Genomic DNA, 21,257 nt, shown 5'->3' with positions numbered 1-21,257 from the left:
AAAATGAAAACTCATAATGTCGATGGACTGGAAATCCCACACCATCCCACGAGTTGTCCCACATCCTTCTCAAAAGCATTGCCTTTATCAGGTTTTGACCTCAAATCTAATTATTCTGATTTCTTAATAGAGGGAGAACTTACTTCTATGGAGTAATGAAGGGAATTTTAAGGGGAAAAATATCTGTACTTAGAAAAGGGGTAAATAAGTTTTTAATTGGGCAATGTCCCTTCCTCACATCTGGCGGGGTGGAGGCAGTGGTTCCATATTTTTAAATACATTTTTAGTACAGTTGAGCTTTATCATAGTTCACTGTGCTGGTTTTGCTGGCATAGAGTTAATTTTCTTCACAGTAGCTAGGATGGGGCTGTGTTTTGGATTTGTGCTGGATACAGTGTTGATAATACAGGGATGTTTTCGTTGCTGCTGAGCAGGGCTTACACAGAGTCAAGGCCTTTTCTGCTCCTCACACCACCCCACCAGCGAGTAGGCTGGAGGTGCACAAGGAGTTGGGAGGGGACACAGCTGGGACAGCTGACCCCAACTGACCAAAGGGATAGTCCACACCATATGACGTCATGCTCAGCTTATAAAGCTGGGGGAAGAAGAAGGAAGGGGGGATGTTTGGAGTGATGGCGTTTGTCTTTCCAAGTAACCATTACGCGTGAGGGAGCCCTGCTTTCCTGGGGATGGCTGAACACCTGCCTGCCCATGGGAAGGAGTGAATGGATTCCTTGTTTTGCTTTGCTTGTGTGCGCGGCTTTTGCTTTACCTATTAAACTGTCTTTATCTCAACCCATGAGTTTTCTCGCTTTTATTCTTCTCGCTTTATTTCTTCCCCTTCCCACCGGGGGGAGAGTGAGCAAGTGGCTGTGTGGGGCTTAGTTGCCGGCTGGGGTTAAACCACAACAGTCCTTTTTGGCACCCAACGTGGGGCTGTAAGAGTTTGAGATGACGACAGATTTTACTGGAATGTGCTAGTTCGTATTTATAGCCGTTATTGCTGTTTAGCTATTAATTGGCAGGCTCCTGTTGTTGCCATGGGGCTTGCTTGCCTTACTGTATGTTAGACTCCAGTGCTCATCAGTGGCTGCTTTTTGCTTTCGCTGCTTGCTGTAGTGCTGTACTGCTGATCATCTTACTCTGCTGGGCCTGGGAACATTTTGATAACAGCAGTGGCGATGCGCCTGGGCTGGCAGATGGCCAGGGCATCGCTGCTGTTTCTGTGCTGCTGTACTGGACAGGCTGGAACTCCAGTGTGAACTCGAGTTGAAGGGACTGTGACCCGTGGACGAGTCCATGCGGGAGCAGGACACCCTGAAGCATCTGTGGCCGTGGATAAGTCCATGCCAGAGCAAGTACATCTCGAAGCATCTGTGGCCATGGTTACATCTGTGCCACAGCAGGTGTACCTCTGAAGGGATTGTGGCCCAAGGATAAGTCCACACTGCAGAAGGTACACCTTGAAGCATCTGGTGGCTGTGGATAAATCCATGCTGCAGCAAGTACACCCTGAAGCATCTGTGGCTGTGGATAAGTCCTTGCTGCAGCAAGTACACCCTGAAGCATCTGTGGCTGTGCATGAGGTCACGCTGGAGCACCTCAAAGTGTGTGGCCATGGATAAGCCCATGACAGAGCAAGTACGCCCCTGGAGGGACTGCAGCCATGGGTAAGGCCATGTTGGAGCAGGTTCACTCCTGAAGGGACTGTGGCTGTGGGTAAGTCCATGCTGGCTGGAGCAGGTATATCTCTGAAGGCATTGTGTCCCATGAAGAAGGCCATGCTGGAACAGGTGCAGCTCAAAGTGACTGTGGCTGTGGATAACTCTATGCCACAGCAGGTATATTCCTGGTGAGACTGTGGCTCATAGACAAGGCTCCGCTTGGAGCAGGTATGCCCCTAAGGGACTGCAGTCTGTGGATAAGTGTAAGCCGGAGCAGGGGCAAGGGGAGGAGTTCATTGCAATGTTAAGCCCTATAACCTGGCCCAAAGGGACCAGGGGTGGAGATTGTAATGGAAATACCCTTAAATTGTTGTAACCCATGATCTGGGTTACAGACATTCCCAGCATGTTATGGGAATTACCATAGCAGGAACCACCTGAACCAATGGAGGACAACCCTTACAAGAAGCAGTGGAAGTGCAGCAGTGACCTGACCTGAGCTGGTTTTGGTGCCCAGTAACTCCACACAACACACCACCTCTCCTGCCCTGAGTGACCACCATAACAGATGGAGACCAAAGTCATGAACTAAATGAACTCAGTGGACATTTGTGGACGTTTTACAGACATTTCACAGGGGTGGTCCATAGACTAGAGGAATGATATCTGTATCATACCAAAGGATGGGAAGGGTGGTGGTTGTTAATGAGGATGTAGTGGACAGTGTGGGACCTGAGCATGACGTAAATGGTATGGAATAAGGGGTAGCAAATATGCTGGTTTTGGCTAGGATAGAGTTAATTTTCTTCACAGTAGCTAGGATGGGGCTGTGTTTTGGATTTGTGCTGGAAACAGCGTTGATAAATCAGGGAGGTTTTCGTTACTGCTGAGCAGGGCTTACACAGAGTCAAGGCCTTTTCTGCTCCTCACACCACCCCACCAGCGAGTAGGCTGGAGGTGCACAAGGAGTTGGGAGGGGACACAGCTGGGACAGCTGACCCCAACTGACCAAAAGGATATTCCATACCATATGACGTCATGCTCAGCATATAAAGCTGGGGTTAAACCACGACACTTGCGTCTATCCAATGGCTATTTGTCATTAATTTTAAATATTACGTAAGTTACAAATCTTGTACAGCATAGCTGCTCACAAGAACTATGTTCCTTCTTAGGCAGAGAAAAGCAAGAAAAAAAAATTGGGTGTCATTTCTCTGACTGTAAAACTGATGTAGAACAGGTATAAGGAGAATCAGATACCCTATTAACAGATCTACTACAAAAATAGAATATACCAATGTTCATTACACTTTATTTCCGGTTTGTATTTTTGAGAAATCTTTTTGAGAACTCATACTGAGGTAAGAGTTTGTTCATCATTTGCAGGAGAGTACAGAGTTTTTATTCTTTCTTCACCTTTTGGCCTCTGCCAAAAATGATGATCTCGCGGAATACCAGAACCTCAATTTGTTTTTAATAAAAGTGGTTATTGTGCACAGCTTTCTTCTTACTTGTTTATTAAAAACTGAATGTCCTGATAAAAGGTATGATGAAGGCCCCACATGTACTTGTTTTCACCTGCCTGATTTTAGCCATTAATTTGATCTCAATGAAACAGCATGTCTTTGGCAAATACAACACACAATTAAACTCTATGATCTGGTTCTAATGCTTCTCTGCTCTTGCATACTTACATTTCATTTCAATTAGTTATTTAGATTTATAAATAAATGGAATGTCTTCTCCTCTCACCCCAGGCAACCAGGTAAACAAAATCTAAGCTTAATTGTGCTGTGCTTTCCTCCCTCTGCAAAATCTTTTAATCATTCCCATTGTAAAATGTAGTGTTATGAGAACCTGGGTAATAAGAAAAATTTGGTTTGTTGTCATATTTTCTGGACATTTAATCAGCTTTTGATTATGGATCCTTGTAAGCATATTAAAGGTTGCAGTTGATTGAAAAAAAGGCTGACTTCGTACTGAAAGGGACCCAGAACTATAAACTTCAGTACTTCACAATTAAACATGATTATACAAATTCTACTTATGCTATTTGATGTCAAAGAAGGGTGGGATCATGCTGTGATTTAGTATAATATAGTTAAAAAGTCAATTAACTACAAGATACAAACTCATAGAAAACCAGATTTCATTAGTTCCACTGTTCATAGAACTACTTATTTAAACACACGGGCAACTGACATTTACCAAGATTGTGAATTATTATTGGTATGGATGCAGAACGTGCTGGGTCTGACAGAGCTTGCTGGCTCAACCTCAGAAACAACAAAACAGAGATACATTAATCCCAGGACAACTCTTGCCCAGAAACAGTTCAACTTCTTTCATGTGATACAAAGGCGGAGGTTGTAAACTCAGCAGCCCTGATTTTGCTCCTGGAGAACCATCTCAGTGCCTCAGAATTGCACTTCTCAGCACTGTAATTCCAGGAGAGCTCCTTAGATGGGCACAGCAGCATGTGAACAGCAGAATGTGAGCAGGCTTAAGCCCAGCACCCAAGTTACCTAAGGATATGATGAAAAGACACCCAATGCACAAAGCCAGCACATACCTGGAAAAGCCAATGTTGAGCTTTGGAGCTAAACAAGCTTTATTGAGCCCAAAGTCAGTTCCAAGTAACTACAGAAACATTTTGCTTTTCAGACAGATTAATAATATTCATAACATCCAGATTTTTCCACTAGCCTAGAGCTTCTTAGTCACCTTTCTCCAGCATAACCCAGAGTTGACTATGACCAAAACACCAAAAAAAAGCAAAGTCCATTACTACGTTTGTTGCTAGAGGTAGATATTAAAGTCACAAGTAGTGATGTATATTTAACAGAACTATCCACTATTTATTTCTATTCTGTATTTGTGATGAAGCAGAAGGAGATGTTATATCTCACATGATGTTAAGGGTACAATAAAAGTTTACCATCTGTTGACAAAGAAAGATGTGAAGGAGCATTTGCTAAAATTAATTATTTCAGTTAAAGCTGAGTATCTTATATCCAAGATCCCCACAGTAACTAGCTGGGGAGCTCACTGGAACAGTCTAGGACTATTCTGAAGGACTGGGGGACACTTGGTGTAGTTCCAGTGTCAGACAAGGGCAAGCTTGAGCGTGAATCAGGGACTCCAGGCCAGCAACCACCCCCTGGAGCACAAAAAAGCTCCCATGCCCAGCTGTACAATGGCTCACATTGCCAGCGATGTGTAAGCAGAGGTTTGCAGGTATGAACTGCCCCTGGGGATGGTACAGACGCCTCTGTTGGGATGCTGTGCTCCAGCTTCTCACATACTTCAGGAGCTCTCGTCAGCAAGGGAGCAGCAGCCGGCACATTCCTCCACAAAGTCAGTGTCCCAGGAGACAGAAAAAAGCCAAAGCACCATGCATGGATCTGTGATGGGAACAACTGAGAGGAAGAGTGATCTGAATGAGGGCCTAGGGTGACTTTGGCCCCTGGTAAATCCCCACCTGCCAATTTTAAAAAGAACTGAAGAACAGTAATGCTGGTTTGGCAATCATGTAGTATTTTATTAATCAAAACTCATGCTTCAGGGATTCAGTCAGTCCCTTAATTACATTAGGAAGATTTCCCTTCCTTTCCTCTGCAACACACAACTGAGAGATGCATTCAGAGGGAGAGCTTTTTTAAAAACTTATGATATTGGTCAACAACAGAGAAGGTCAATCTGCTTTCTTTGCTTTCTTTGCTGCAGTCCACTTTCTTAGCATGTCTGGCTGAAGTATTCAGCTCACATGATCATATCTCCATCACTAGATTTGGAAAGTGTGAACTTCTGCTGCTGCTTGCCACAGATCATCCAGGACAACAAATATGCCGCTGTTTAGTCTCCTGACATTCGGAATGATTTTCGCTAACAGAAATCTTCGGATTATAGGGGGAGATCAGTATGCAATGTAACAGCCTTTGACATACAGAAAGTCACACTAGGTGATTAAATGGTATTCTTTGGCAAGCTGATCTGCTGAAAAATCTGACTTGCATATTCCCTACTTAAAGAAACAGCCAAGAACTTGAACACAGAAGAAAAGTAAAATAGAAATACAGACCCAGCTGTGATGGAGTCATGGGTTCAGAGGCAGAATGAGTGCTCCACAGAATGAATTCCATGGACCACTGGATCACTAACAGCAGATATTCAATAGAAAAAATAATTCAACAAGTAAGCTTTATTCTGTATAGTAGGCAGATTGAGAAGGATTCAGCTGCCTAAACATAGGTGAAAATTTTAGATGCTCCAGAAACTGGAGTTATCCACACTTGACTGGCTGGTAGACTCATCTGTAGTTGTAGCCAGAAGGAACAGGGAATCTAAAATGAAAAATATGTCTGGACACATGAATACCAATAGGTAGGTGGCAAAAGTCCATTTAACAGTCATAAACTGGGCTCTTAAATCTTCCTGTTATTCCCCAGGAAAGAGACTGGATTTTCTGTATGCTAGAAATAAAAAAGGTGTACACATCCTCGACATCAGTTTTTATTTTCCTCCCCCTTCCCCATTTTTTTGTTCAGAGTTTCATACTGAAAATCAAAAGACTAAATTTAGAAGATGAAATCTAATTGAAAAACTGCAATGGGCCACCTAAATTATGGCAATGAATTAGGGAATAGGCCTGGTTTAAAATATTGAGATAAATCAGTCAGACATCAAAGTGAATGGAATTAAAGTGGACTGATAGAGCCAAAACAAAGAATCAAACAAGTATTTTATTTTTTGGCATGGACTTATATCTGCTTATAGAGCCAACTTTGTTATGAAAATGTGGTGATGCCATACTAATAGGCTGGATTAAAGCAAAAGACAGCATTGCCTTTCTTTTCAAGGATATAATATGTCCCTACAACCAATTGTTCTTCACTGCTCCTGAAAGTTTAAAGTACTGTGTTAGACATAAGGCAACAAAAGCAAGCCTCCAGCAGTAAGTTATGCTCCTTCTTTTTTCACATTAGCTACGCTAACAATTCGCTCTGAGAAAATACAGCTACTGTGTATGACAGAGCGAAAGCACAATACCATAAACACTGAGTAAGACAGAACCAGAAGGTATGGTTAACATTGGTCATAATGGGTAATAAAGCTTATGCAGGACTTGCAGGTCCTATCATGCTGCTGTAGGAGTTTATATATATGTACACAGCATACCAATAGAGCGGTTTAATAAAGAAGGAAGATGTAAGGAAGCCCATTATTTTCTGTATCTGCATCTTGTTTCTTCCCTTCCACTTATAGGAAAGAGGACAGATAAGTAAGTCAAGCCTGACAAGTCATCAAGCAGACTATTAGCCACTTTTCTACAGCTCTGTCTGCAGGTTTGTGAGCAGGTAGGGAAAGAGCACTTTAACTATTTCCCTTCATGCCTCCATTCCTCACATCCCTCCCTCTACAGATTTGCTGAGCAGCAAAGCAAGTTTCCTTCCTCTCTGGAGCTCTCAAGTGAGACTTTCTTCCTTCTTTGGTACATCTGGATTCTGGAGGAAATGTTCCTGCTTTTAATTTGCTTTCTCCACTCTCTGCTCTCTGTTTTTAATGTTGCTCCCATCAAGACCCATGGGGTCCCCAGGGAAGAGGAGTTTGTGGGGTTTCTGCAGTGCTTCCAGCACAAAAACCGAGCAACATCTCCTTTGTAATCTGTGCCCCACAGTTGCATAAACAAGAGTTTTAACCTGCAAATGCAAACAGGGAGTGACACTGTTGATTCAAATGGTCCATATTAGCATATCACATGTAGTACAATTGGACTTAGCATAAAATCATTTGTTCTAGCCAATATATGCATTAGCTTTTTTTTTTCTCTCCAGTCAAAGTATTTGTCAAAGCAAGAATAACATTCATCTAAATTGTGATTATGGAAAATAGTTCTCCATATGATATGGTCAACCCTCCCATTAAAATATTAATTAGCAAATGATAGCAGTAAAATTTCAGGTATGTTTTTAATACTTAATTCACACATTTCATGTCCTCTGAACCATAGTTTACTTTGTAAATATTTGCTAATCTAACAAAATATGTACTGCCAGCCTCAGGTCATAATTCATGCAGATAGCAAAGAGGACTTCATGCCATTTTATAATGTGACTTTCACATTTAATTAACTCCTTTAATCTGTTAGTAGCAGACTTTTTTTCCCTAGCTCTTGTGGTTTTGCTTGTGTGACTAAAAAGCTCTGTGTACCATTCAGCACAGGTCAGCTTCCTCCCTCTCTCATAGCAACAAAATCCTGGCTACCTCTGAAGTGGATATGCTAAATGGGAGGGATTTCACACCATCTCTTGTCTCTCTAGCTTACATGCACAAAATGCCACGGTTCTGCTCAGAATGTGTTTTTCAGCAACAACCATTTTGTGTGTGATGCGAATCAGTTTGTTATTGATGACCACATCTACTCAGTAATAAAAATATCTCAATAATATAACTAGTCTGTTTTATGTTCTTTCTTAATTCAGTAATGTATGGTATATACAGACATTCTTTTCCCAATTTTTTAATTTTCCAGAAGCCATGCTTAAAGAGCATGAACTTTTACAAATCTACTTGCTATTCTTGCTTAGATAAGAAAGCCACATTCTTCTCTGGATGCTTCACTTAGACAAATACTTGATGCTAGCAATTTCTTGCACCAATACATTAAGCATTACGTTGAACATTGTAGGCAATTTTTTCTGACACAACTTATACTTTTTGCTAACACAAGGTCCAGTCCTGTAACCCTGATTCAAATGACCTCATGGGAATAATCTCACTAATTTCAGTAAATCTATTTGCATTGGTGCTGTTCAATATTCTACTCCGGCTTCCTAAATCAGACCATTAGCAAAGATATACAAAAGTATTCAGCCATAGGCAACTTGTATTTCCCTGTTTCTAAATTAATTAGCTTATCCTGCAGCATAAACAGCTCTTATTTTCCACAAAGCTTTAAAGGAATGAACTGGTCACAATTAAACTCTTCTTTTATTATGACATCTGTTATTTTTTCATTATCCATTACTAAATTTTGTTGGGTGCCCTGCAATCAGAGAATGTTTTGTTGCTGAGTTCAGTGGTAAAAGGATTGTTTCTACAAGGCACAACTGAAATATCTCCTGACCAGTTTGATGAGCTTCTGAGCTCCCTTCACTTCTAATGAAGCACCATCACTTAGCAATGATAGAGCATTTACTAGCTCTTAATAGCTTTTATTGAGAGATACTATTTACGACAGCAGAACTAAAAGTGAGTATAAGCATGTGCAGGGTGACAGCTTTGACAAGAGGTTCTGCAAAGAATATTGCTAATGCAACACCTTACTCCTCAGAGCAAAGGCAGGCAATGTGGTGCGTTGCTGACCAAGCTGCTATGTTAATGCTAGAATAATTATTGAAGTTAAAGGGGTTTTGACTTAATGGTAAAAGGAAAAATTAAATACATTTACCAGTTTGGCGTAGTAATACTGCCCAAATCCATTTAACCTCATTTACGTTCATCTACATTGCTGCAGTGATGCTTCTCTCCTTTTATCTAAGTCAAAATTCTGGTTTGATAGCTTTGCTGGAAGGGGAATATGAGAAACAGAAGGTCTGCTGCAGCTGAAGGGAAAAGGAAAGATCAGGACCTTCAGTGTGACTGCAGTGTGCGTTGCCTGAATTTTCCTTTCCCTCTCCTTGGACAAATAAGAGTGCTTCTAGTCTAGGTTACCATAGTTTCTGGTTTCCTTAGTAACCCCTTTGAGAGCATTCATGTGTTTGTGTCAGCAGGAAAGGGTGTGAGGGGGTCTGAAATGGAATACAAACCTCTCAAACTTGGAGTGAAAAAATCCCAAATTTTCTTCTCAATCAACAAAACAAAACCAAACTTAAAACAAGCAAAGTCTCACTGGAAATCAACTGAAATAATTATGACTGGGTATAATTTAAATCATGATGTGACAAGGACAAGTTTGTTCTCAAATCAAAACCATTTAGGGTGTCCAGGGTAAACCTGGAAGTTGAACAGAAGAAAAGCACACTTCTGATCCTCAGGATGGGAATTTGGAGTTGTGAACTCTGACTTGCAAGGATGTTTTCTTTCTAGAGTTTTGTTGCATGGTAGTTACAAAGAAAGTGGTTACCCAGTTGAGGTGTAATATTAGCAAACAAAACCAAGGCCAGTAAGAATTACGTGTTTTCTAGTAGCTTTGTGTAAGTATAATGGAAATGCTGTCATAATAATAGACCCGGTAATATTTTGTACAGTACTTCCTCCTCCCTTCACCCAATTGGCACTAAATACCAAAATAATGTGTTTTATGAGTTAATGACTTGATCTTGCTTTTTTTTTTAATCTGAAGTAGTGGATATGCTCCTTAACTACTTGAGAATTTAAATTTATATTTATATTTAAGTGTAGACATTTATTTACGTTTAAAGAAAACTATTTTTACTAGTAGCCTTCACTGACCCTTATTGTTGTGCATCTGTCCTGCCCTAGGAAGAAACTTGTCAGTAGATTTGCGCTTTTGCTCTTTCGCTCTTTTTTGTTCTTGAAGAGCCCTTTTGTGTTTGGAAGCTATGCAGACACTTAACTGAAGCAAGTCTTAGCTAAACAGCATAAAAAATGAATATAAGAAAAAACATTTTTACTGTGAGGGTGGTTGAACACAGGAACAGGTTGCTCGGAGAGGTTGCAGAGCTTCCATCCTTGGAGATAATCAAAACCCAACTGGACACAGCGCTGGGCAACCTGCTCTGAGCAAGGGGGTTGCACTAGATCTCCAGAGGTCCCTTCCAATTTCTGCTGTTCTCTGACTCTGGGATTCTGTGAAGTGTGTAATGGTTGGGAAACTGGCTGAATGCATATCACTGAGAGAACTAGAAAAAGCCTACAATTCATGTAAGGAGGCAGCAGCACATGTAAAAATGCTGTTTCACAAATGTAATACTTTTCTAAGTTAGTTTATAGCATTTGAGAGTTTAAAGTGTAAGTGCTTTTGAGGATATTTCCATATAAAAAATAGAAAATAGTAACTACGGCATTGGTATTAAATAGGTCTAAGGTCCTAACAACAATTTTGGTAATGATGGGATTTTGAATTATAGGGATTTGGGGAAGTTAGAAGAATTAGAAGTTACAGTCGGAAGAGTTTCATTTTTATATGACAAAAGGTACAACTCTTGTCCAATACAAATGGGAGAAAGATGGAAAACAAGTACATAGACAACTTGAGAGTAATATGAAGGATGAAATGCTGTTAGAAAGGCAACAACATAAACATTTATAGGGTTTTTTGTTCATATTTCCCATTCTTGTCCCTAAGCTGTCATTCCTCTGTACTGTTGTTGGCTTGCTGTGTTTTTGAAGGCAGTAATGGCAAAGCTGTTGATACCACTTTTCTAATTTTTGGCTCCTGTGCCAATGTTTTTTAACTTATAGTAACAGATTGCAAAATACATTTGTTGATCTTTGTCTAACTGATTTTCTAAAATGAAAATAAGAAAGAATGACATAGGTCAGCAATGAATGGTTTAGTTTGTTTCTATGAGCTTCTTCTCAGAAGTGGTTTGAAAAAAAATTGAAGTTTTTATATACTGTGCATGAATGGACCATTAGTAACGGCCTCATTCTGTATACAACACATTACATATACATCTTTAATCAGGTAAGCAGTTTCAGTAGGTGGCTCCTAATGAGCAATTTGCTACATTTCAGAGGTGATTTATTGATTGGGTTTCCATTAATTATCAGTAGGAGCTCTACCCTTCAGTAGATATGTCTCCGTTGGCCAGTTTATTGTCCTTAAACTATTCTCCGATCCTACCTTTGTTTGATGTTCATTGCCTTGAATCTTGTAGAATATTTACTTCAGCACAAAGAGGAGAATCAGAACAGTAATGTTTTGCACCTGTTTTGCTGAGACAAAAGTAACTACCTATTGTCCACATCAAAAAACAGTCAGGACCTTTTCCTTCAGATAAATGTCACTAAAAACACATGGGATCACAGTGCACCACTTAAAAGTCTGACTCAAACCTCAGTAAAATCAGTGGGAATCTTTCTATTTAATTGAATAAACTTCAGATCAGATCCTGAATAGCCCTGGCTTATATTATAGTCAATGAAATCTCTTTCCTCTAAGAGGCAGAAGTGACTCCCTAGTGACTTCTAATGCTGTTTTTGAAACGTAGAAAACTGTAAAGATTAACTCTATCCCTGCCAAAACCAGGACAATGAGAGTGCAGGATAACAAAGAAATAATTGAAAATACCATTGCCACAGTTTACTTCTTAGTTGCTGACCACAAAATTCAAGATTCAGCTCAACTGAAAAAAAAATCCAAAACCCTACAGTGAGGACTGTAGTTTGTATGTGTCCAGACTCCTGGGAGAATTTCCTTCCTCACGCTTAAACAGTCTGGACTGTAGGGGCTACTTATAATTTGGGCATCATTTTTGGTTTGCAGACTGAAAATACTCACATATTAAGTAGAATGCTTTTAACATAAAATACTAGTATAGCACGTTAGTGCTATAGCTAAGAATAATATTTTTAGAAAGATACATATTATTGCATATTAATAAATCTTTCTTCTTAGTAAAGTGGGTTCCTTCCAGATCTTGATGTTTACTATTCAGTAAGATGAAACAAACAAGTGTTTGTGAACAACTTTCAGGTTTCATATGAAAAAAATAATGAGCGTTCTTTAATAGACAAAAAAAAAAAATCACTGAAGTTCTATTCACCGATTAGCAACTAGCTCTCATAACAGAAATAAGTCTTTTCTAACCTAGAAACATGCATAAATATGATAGTAAGGAATCATGAATTGGATAGCATACTTATTACAATACCATATATTGTACTCATCACAGCCACAGAATCATATATGAAGTATCCAGTACAGTATGTTACTAAAATGCCTTTCTTATACAGATAAAGTTATACTTCAAACATCTTAAAATACATTTCCATAAAGCCTGCAATCAGATGTCTCAGAGGATTAGCAAATCGATGCCTATACTTTCAGTTACAGGTACATGATTCAAGTGTCAAAAGGTTGCGGTTATTAGAACTTGTAACCATCTGATGGTGTTTAATAGCTCATATAATCCAGGTCACACCCCACTTTCTTGCAGTAAGTGATGTTGCCCCACAACAGAGAGAGATACTAACTGGCACACTTGGTGACAACCTTAAGGTAAGGAACTTGAATAATAGAGGCTTAAATGATCTCTCAACATTTGGGGTGCTACCCCAAACCAGGGTTTAGGCAAAATGATACAGGGAACTTTTCATTAACACTGTCTGGTATTGAAACTTGATCACAAAAATATTACATTACCATGAAAAAGAGCCCAGGGGATAGTCTTTTTTTGTACATGATGGCTATTTTTAACAGTTCTTATTCTTGAGTGCTAGGTAGCAGTACAGGGATAATCTTCAGCTATGAAATCAAAACAGCGATGCCATATGATACTGATTTCAGCAGAGGCTGTCTGATAAAGTTGTTGGAGGACTAGTCAGAAAGGTGTCTCATTCTGATTAGACTACTTGTTTCTAGTAACATTGTAATTTGTTCGGGTTCAGAGGCAAAGAAAGAAATTTGTGATCCTTATTTTCACCCCCAGTAACCCACTGGCTTTGTGTACTTTTCACAGTACAATGAGAAGCACTGAATTTCCAAGGTAGTATTAAATAGATGCATTGTCAGTAACACTAAGAAAATCCCTACTCTTACACAGTTAATTAGTCTTGTTACATTAATTGAAAACCATTCAGAACTCAGATCTGAATGGAGGGCGATCTGGGAAAGCGGCCAAGTAGGGTTTTAGAGAGCGATGCACAATGCACCTCTCCACAGCCCGCTGGAGGCAACGGACGTTGCCTTCACAGGGCAGTGGATCAGGCTACGCTCCTATTCAAAAATGTCGCTGTGGAGCCATGTATTTATTTTAAGTAATTGCATTTAGTAGCGGGTATAATAGTGAAAAAGGTGGAAAGGGAAAGCTTTTTAAAGGGCTTTCAGCAATTAAGAAGCAAGGAAGGTATCTTCTTCCAATGACCGTAAGGGTGTACAGAGGGCAGATTGATAATGGCTACATGCTCTTCAGGAAATAGCTGTGCCCTCTTGCAGGTGTTTGCAATGTTCACAACACATTTTTGCCTCTTTTTTTTTGTTCCCAGTTTGGTTCTTTGAATAACAGAATGTTAATAAAATAGCAATAGATCATAAATAAAAAAGTAGATCAAATATTCTGTTTACACACAGAAACTGAACTCTGCAGTGTAGCAAATAGGAAAAATAGGACTAGGATGAAAACATTTTTAAGAACTGGATAACTGAATGTGAAGACACGTTTGCTCAGCTCTTTCTGAGCTTCCACTCTAGAAGAAAAGATAAAATACAGTAAAAGTACTTTATGATGGCTTTCTCTTACTAAAAGGCAAAAATATAGAAATACAGAAAATTAGGAATTATATGTACATTTGGATTCTAGTTTATGGAAAATTGAATTACAGTGCACGTGTCTTAAGGGAAATAAATGTGTTTGTAGCAGGTTACCCTTGGCCAAGGACCAAACTCCCACCCAGCCGCTCTGTCACTCCCCCTCTTCAACAGGACAGGGGGAGAAAATAAGATGGAAATACTCATGGGCTGGGATAAAGACAGGGAGATTGCTTACCAGTTATCATCATGAGCAAAACAGACTCGACTTGGGAAAAATTAATTCCATTAATACATTAAAGTACAATCCATTAAAATAGATTTGGGTAGTGAGAAGCACAGACAAAAATTGAAACACCACCTTCCCCCCCTTTTTTCCCAGACTCGACTTCCCTCCTTCACTCCCGCCTCTTCTTACCTTCCCCCAACCCTGAGTGGTGCGGACTGGGGAGGGGAATGGGGGGTTGTGGTCAGTCCATAACAGTTTCTCTCTGCCACTCCTTCCTCCTCACACTTTTCCCCTGTTAGAGCATGGGTCCTTCACAGGCCACAGTTCCTTCAGGGAATATCCCCCTACTCTGGCGCGGGGTCCTCCACAGGCTGCAGGGAAATACCTGCTCCAGCACCTGCAGCAGCTCTTCCCATCCTTCTTCTCTGGCCTTGGTGTTTGCAGGGCTGTTCCCTCCCCACCCCAATCTGTCCAGTGTTTTCTTTACTTTCTTAAATACGTTTATCTAGAGGTCCCCCTCACATGACTGAGGGGCTCAGCTGTGCCCTGTGGTGGGTCCGCTGGAACCAGCTGGAACCGGCTGTGTCTGGCACGGGCAGCCCCGGCCTCTGCTCACAGAGGCCGCCCTCCAGCCCCCTCGCTGCCAACATCTCACCAAGTAAACCCAGTAGAGTGTTTGATTCAGAAATTTGATTAAAATTAAATATGAGGGAACACAAATATATTATGCAAGGCTCTTGGTAAGGAAAGCCTCTTGTATTACCTTTGGAGGTAGTAACAAAATACTCCTGAACAGTTGTAGGATATTTTTTATATTCTTGTGATACAAGCTGATCCAAATTAAATCCAATTGTACATTGAAAGTTAGTAGTAGTACTGGATTTTCTGACAAATATATAGTTCTTCAAAGAGGCAGATCATTTGTTTTCTGGAATATGTTGACAAACTGCTGGAAAATATTCAGTTCTTTTGGGAAATAAGGCTTCGAAACACAGGATGGTGTTGAAAGTCTGTGTGGAAAATAAAGATATGCACCTGAAGGCTCCCCTCTTTTTGTCATACTGTGGTTGGACTAGTAAAGGTATCGTTCCTTAAAAATACTGCCTTTTTAGATCACTACAGAGTTCATTCCAATGTCCTGAATACCATCAGATTTTTAAGATGTTTTAGTAATTAAGACTGTCATTAAATGCTGTAATTCATTGCTATAGTGTATGTGCTCTGTTTTCCTCTCCCTTTTCCTCCCATATGTATGTCATAAATTACTCTAATTCCAGATATCTTATTATAGCCATCCTTATTCGTTCCTGTGCATTGTCTTTGACTTTTTTGCTACTATGACTTTTTTTCTTTTTTAACTACAGATCATTTTGTGACCTGAGCTCTTTTTGTAATAATGGAAAAAACCTGGGATCAGGGCATACATTTAGCAAAAATTGATGCTTGAATTATTAAATACAACTCTATTCCCACGTGCAGTGAGAGACAAGTAGAAAATGGAAGCTGTCTATAATTTAATTATAGTACATACAATAATAATCAGTTGTCATTAGGACCCTGATTTTCACTGTGATGTGAAATGCCTAATTCACAACAGTGAGGCATTGTGTGGCTTGCAGAGTAGGACCGAGTCCTTTTTTGTGCAAAACTGGACTTTTTATTTATTTCTAGTATTTATTTCTGGTGACAGTATGTCACTCTAAACTTCTAATTGCACACAGTGAATACATGACACTAATAGGTATTATAACTTAAAGAACCCCTAGCTTACAAATAATTTATTTTTAATGCAAATCACAATAGATGGGCATATTCTAGAAAAGGAATCAGAAACAGTACATCTATAGGATTTTGTCTAAGGAACTGATTAGACATCTATGAAGGAGAGGTGTAAGTTTGATTCAAGTTGCTGGACAATTGATGCTATGGTGCTGGTGATGATTAAGCAGCAAAACACTCTCAATGCTCTTCAGCTGCTCTACAGCCTTAATAAAGAAACCCAAGAGGTGAACCAGGTCAGTTTTGCGCCACTTCAGTCAGTCTTTGTGGCTGGGCAAGGCTGAACAAGTCTGGTCCCTATGAGAGTTGGGATTCGAGGCAGGCCCTGGAGCAGTGAGTAGTAGCCTCTGGAAGAGCCCATGAACCCTGTAGCACCTGGCAGGTCAGAGTAACCATCTCTAATGGTTTTTTTAGTGGCAGTTGCGGACATATCCAGCCCCTCTTTTCCACCCACCAGCAAACACAAAGAATTTCTGTAAGAAACATCAAAATGTTCTCTACTGCATGGGTTTGGGTTTTGGAGGCTTTTTTTTTTACAGTTTTCACACTCAATATTGAGTGCCCAAACCGGCACACTGAAAATGGCTACTAGCTCCCACTGAAATTAAGAGATATTACTTTTAGACCAGCTGAGTTTTCCCATTCCGTTGAAGAACCCTTTTCAAGACTACCTGAAAAACATACAAAAACCAAACACCAGATTCAAGACTGCACCCCACTGCTAATATACAATGGGAATCACAATACACTGCTTGTACAGGAGCTTGATTGCTGACAATTTCACAGTCACTTTTGCCACAAGTCACAAACTTTCAGTGCAAAAGGGTTTTTTAAGGCCTTAGCTCTCAAACTGATGCCATGAAATGAGACTTGCAGTTTTCATGTAATCGAAATAATGATTTCAGGCTGTCATAGTTGCAAGCACATTCTTGAATGCATGACGCAGGTGCAACTTGTGGATTTACAAACCAAAATGTAGACCAGTTATTTACAGATCTGCTCTGCAGCTGCAGAGTGCTTGGAACTGCCTACCCTAGTGCCCATGTCATATACCTGAATGCCTTTTTCTCTCCCTTACTAGTTAAAACTGCAGTCTGAATTCTTAATAGTGCCTTGATCCAGCACTAAAATAAGGAATTGCATACTGGTCACACTAAACCCACCGAGCTCAGTGTCTAGCAGGGACAAGCACACTCCACTCAAGTGTGCCATGAGGAAGGCTTTTACCTCAAGTAAAGCATAGAAATGATCCCATGCCCATCCCCTTTCATCTAAACATTTGTTTTTACACCTGTCATACAGGACTAAATATAGCCTGATTCTGTGCTCCGCTACCATATGTTGCCAGTTTCTGAGTGCAGCAAAAGTGGGTTTAGATTTAAAAGGTTCTATGCAAATTCCAGCTGCTAATGGCACTCATTTTTATGTTCAAAAGGGGTTTACTGCTTTGTGTAGATGTTTAATTTCTACTTGTAGTTACTTAAGGTATATTCAGACATCAGATGGCACTTGTCTAAATTTTATATGGTATATTCATCCTGTACACCTGTGAAAGATTCTTGAGAAGAATAAGGTACAGCCAACTACTCACAGAAAATGTTAGTTCATGTTAATCAGCACATTATGAAAACACAAAAGTCATTGCTTAAACTCATAGTCTCCATATATTTAGTCCTTACAGATTACATCTTTTCAAATAGAATTAGAATTATGGCCTTGTTATTACACACTTCCACAAGCAAAATGGGGTGTTCTGGAAGCAGGTTAAGGGAAGCATGCCTCCCAATGTTTGGGACAAGACACTTGCTCATAACCTGTACATGCAAACACCTTTAGGTCAGGCACGAAGTAAATCCACAAGCAAATACCACTCTGCACATGAAGCGATAACTTTTTCCAGCACAACTGGAAACTGAACTTTTTGTAGTAAGTGCAGCAGAGCAAGCCTCCCATGAGTCCCACAGAGTGGCAGCAACAGAAGAGACCATCTGTGGAAAATTAAATATGCCAGGCACCTCATCTCATTGTTCTCTGCAGGAAAAGAATCAGCCCTTTCATACCCTTAGTCCTATTCCAGGAATGTTACAAACTCATGAAAGGGTTGAACCCCTAGTTCAGTCATCCGGATCACTTATATTTATCCTGATTCAGCTAAGCTGTTCCTTGTGAAGCATTTTCACTGAAGCTCTCACCTCATCCAGGTGCTGCCTAATCACAGCTTTTCAGATCTGGCCTGCATCACCTCACAGACCTTCCTCAGCATCAATTCTGCCCTTTTTTCCTAGAAAGTTTAGGCCAGGTGGAAAAGCCTGGCTATGGTTTTGTTCATAGGAAAAGAGGGTAGAAGAAAAGTTGTCACTACTACATCCCATAATAAATACTTCATTTTTTGGCTTCCAGTTGTCTCTAGTAAGTCTTTACAACACCTTTAATACTTGATGACCTCTCGGAGAATTATCTTTTTGTTACTCTGTAGACCCTGAACCAGGAAAACTTTTATATGCAGTCCAAGTTCATGCTTATTTTAAAGAGTGTCCTCCCACCCTTCTGGAGAACAGGACTTTCTCCAAACCTGTGTTCAGAGCAGGGAAGAGGATTTGGAAAACCAGTATGACCATCTGATAGCTTATAATCTATATCTTTATAAACTGACAAGAAACACCTGAAACATATGGCAATTCAAAGTCAAAATGTTGCTCGATATTTCAAAATACTGATTAATCAATTTCTTCAGTGGTGTGGAATTCACTAGTGCAAAACAGCAGCTATGACACCTTGTGGAACCCACACCTTTTTTGTCCTGCCTAAAAGGCAATGGGTAGAGCAAACAGGAGAAATGCAAAAAACTTAGAAAACTAAAAGAAAACTCGGGGGGGGGGGGGGGAGATCAAAAGCTGGTTGAGTGTACTTTATCTTCAGGTGCCAGACTTGAAATACATGAAGTGCTTTTGATTTTCAGGAAGCCCCAAACTTGCTTTCTGAAGACCAGTTCCTGTAGGACAAGGCACACTGGGAATTCCTTGTCCATTCAAATTCCTTTGAAAAGTATCGGCCAAAGTTGGTTTGAGTTTTCTTAGCTCTTCAACTAAGCTGACAAGTTGTCAGTTGCTCTTCTGAAGAGATACATTATAGGATGATTTGAGGTTGACTTTTCTTGAAACTCAAACCAGGCTCCAGCAATGAATTATATAAAACTGTTAATCCAGAGCTTGTATAACTAGCGTGTAACTATTAACTTGTGTAACTTGTAGAACAGTTACATCATCCTATTTTGCATCCGCCTTTTTCTATTTTATGCAATTAAAGACAGTGACATGAAAAGACCATCAAATAGGTACAGGACACATAATGATAAAAGGTTTTATAGCCATAATTCTGGGAAGAGTACGTTCCTCACAAAGAAGTTACACAACTCATTCTTAGAAGTGCCAATAAAATCTTTATTCCTCTCCCCCACCCTTTCCCATCCACACACACACACGCACAAATTTTTATACTAAATTTTGGAAAAACGTATTTTATTGTATTTTCAGAGTTAGCCTGTTTGTCATTCATCTAGTTTATTCACTATTCTGTATCTATGTGAGGCTTTCAAGAGCTTCATATACATACCATACATATATAAATATATGTAAATTCCTTCTTTATCCTATCCCTTCATTAGGTATCAGAAAAAAGATTTTGAAATATTTTAGGTCAGGTCTGGAAATACTCACTGCTAGGTCATGCTGTTCTGAACATACTGTCTTGTAAAAGAGCATAACTGGAAACTTGTAGATTACTGCATTGGACTACTGGGATTCCAGTCTCTCCCAAAACTTTAAAAGCATTTGCAATAAACCTCCTAGCTAGAGAGTCATCAGTCACATAATCAAAACATGCATTTTTAGAGATAATCCTTTTAATCCATTTTGAAGTTTTGCATTTCACGACAGAGAGCACAGGATGATCTAGTAAGGCAGAACATAAACAGCCAAACTGTACTGCAGATTTGGCTAGGGATTTCTTGGGTCAGAGCAGGCAAGCAGGTTTCTAATTGTCACACACCGTGTCTTCCTCTGAAGTAATGAATCATGGTTTCTTTCTTTCACAGAGCACTTCAGATTTACAGGGTAAGTGCTTTTTTCTTTCTCCCCCCCCCCCCCCAAAAGAGGAAATAAAAGTCACAAAATAAAAGGGGGTTTCTTGATCAGAACAATGGCAAAACCAAAAGTGACAGAATAAAATCAGACATTTCTGTGGAGCTTATTACAACAGCAGGTACAACTTAACAAAATCCAAGAAAGGATTAGCTTTTGGGGAATAGAGTTTCTAATATATATTAATTAAAGATACTCTAAAACTTTTAACTGAAAGACCTAGGAAAAAACTAAACTCACGGTTTAAACCAAACACTGTGTATTAGAAGTTAGGATGGCATTTAACGTATGGGAAAATTTTTTACTGTAGCTGCTTATTGGAGTTTTTGGTACTGTCTTCTTCAATCTATACTACTGGACACTGGCTATTGGAAAAGTCTGGCTATGGGTTTGATCCACTGTGTCAATTCCAGTATATGTATTCTGTTTTTTATTACATTGATAAAGTACCATAACTTCACAGACTGAAAAGGCAAAAGTGCTACCTAAACAAATTAACAAAGCTAAAAAAAGCTTAAACAGTATTTCTTAGTTACAGTATTAGATTATGTGCAGTACAGGTGAATTCCTCTGAGGTGGCTCATAAATTTGAGACAAAGACTTTGCCTCCTATAAAGTCTGAAAGTTGCAGGTGCCGCCTTCTGTAAATATTAATAATGGCACCAGAGCGAGTGCCACAAGCAAAGGGCACTCGGCCACTCAGAGCCTTCCCAACAAAACCCGCACTACCACATAGACTCCGTAATGCTCGTTCTCGAAGATTCCTATAAGATTGCAGATATAAAGGAATTTTTCTATATATACCACAACAATACATGGATTAAAGACCGCAGTTACTCCTTCATTGCTACTTGCATTCTGGATGTAGCATTTAAATATTTTTTGCAGCAGTCAGGAAAGCTTCGGTGTGCTTTTGACCGCTCGCAGTGACTGACCCAACCCAAACTACATCCGTCCCCCAGCCTGTCTTCTCTAACTGCACTCCAAAATATACTCTTCAACCGTAAACT

This window comes from Aptenodytes patagonicus, chromosome 4 (genome assembly GCF_965638725.1).
Source record: "Aptenodytes patagonicus chromosome 4, bAptPat1.pri.cur, whole genome shotgun sequence".
Taxonomy (NCBI): Eukaryota; Metazoa; Chordata; class Aves; order Sphenisciformes; family Spheniscidae; genus Aptenodytes; species Aptenodytes patagonicus.
Note: the sequence above shows the minus strand (reverse complement) of the source record.